The sequence below is a fragment of the Otolemur garnettii genome, unplaced genomic scaffold, assembly GCF_000181295.1.
Source record: "Otolemur garnettii isolate 467f Iridium unplaced genomic scaffold, OtoGar3 scaffold00005, whole genome shotgun sequence".
In the NCBI taxonomy this organism is placed as follows: domain Eukaryota; kingdom Metazoa; phylum Chordata; class Mammalia; order Primates; family Galagidae; genus Otolemur; species Otolemur garnettii.
Genome location: NW_003852400.1, coordinates 5,382,527 through 5,383,573, shown reverse-complemented (window position 1 = coordinate 5,383,573; position 1,047 = coordinate 5,382,527).

Genomic DNA, 1,047 nt, shown 5'->3' with positions numbered 1-1,047 from the left:
GCTTGAGCCCAGGAGTTGGAGGTTGCTGTGAGCTGTAATGCCACAGCACTCTACCCAGGGGGACAGCTTGAGGCTCTGTCTCAAAAAAAAAAGAAAGAATCCACCTAACTCAGACTCCCAGACTGCTAGGATTACAAAGTACAAGCCACAATGCCAGGCCTGAAGCTGTATTAAGTAAATAGTTACGTTTATGCTTTCTTTTTTTTTTTCCAGTTTAACAAACCATTTTTATGTATATGTTGCATACTTTGGAATATAGATATGTTTATGCTTTCTTAACTCTTGGAATACTACATATACTTTATGGATTGTTTGGGGATCTCTCTCAACACAACGTCTAAAGTGTAATTGATTGGAATTTTCTTCTAGATAATGAAAAGAAATTGTTTAGAATGACAATTTCTGGCTTGGCGCCTATAGCTCAAGCAGCTAGGGCGCCAACAGCATACACCAGAGCTGGTGGGTTTGAATCCAACCTGGGCCTGCCAAACAACAATGACAACTGCAGCAAAAAAAAATAGCTGGGAATTGTGGCGAGCACCTGTATAGTCCCAGCTACTTGGGAGGCTGAGGCAAGAGAATCGCTTAAGCCCAGTAGTTGGAGGTTGCTGTGAGCTGTAACAACACAGCACTCTACCCAGGGCGATAGCTTGAAGCTCTCTCTTAAAAACATAAAAAGAATAACAATTTCTATCATACTAGGGAAAACCTCTAGCTTGTCTTGCTTCATGTTACAGAATGAAATGAACATTGCATCATGGTTTAATTTGGGATCTTGACCTGCTGAACTGAGCTTTATTTGTTCTTCCCTTTTATGCCACTCCTGGGAAACCAGGCATTCTGCAAGTAATGATAACTATTTGTCCAAGTTGTTACTTAATTTTTTTTTTTGAGACAGAGTCTCGCTTTGTCACCCTGTATAGAGTGCACTGGCATAATAGCTCACAGCAACCTCAAACTCTTGGGCTCAAATGATCCTCTTGCCTTAGCCTCCCAAGTAGCTGGAACTACAGGTACTCACCACAATGCCTGGCTATTTTTAGAGAC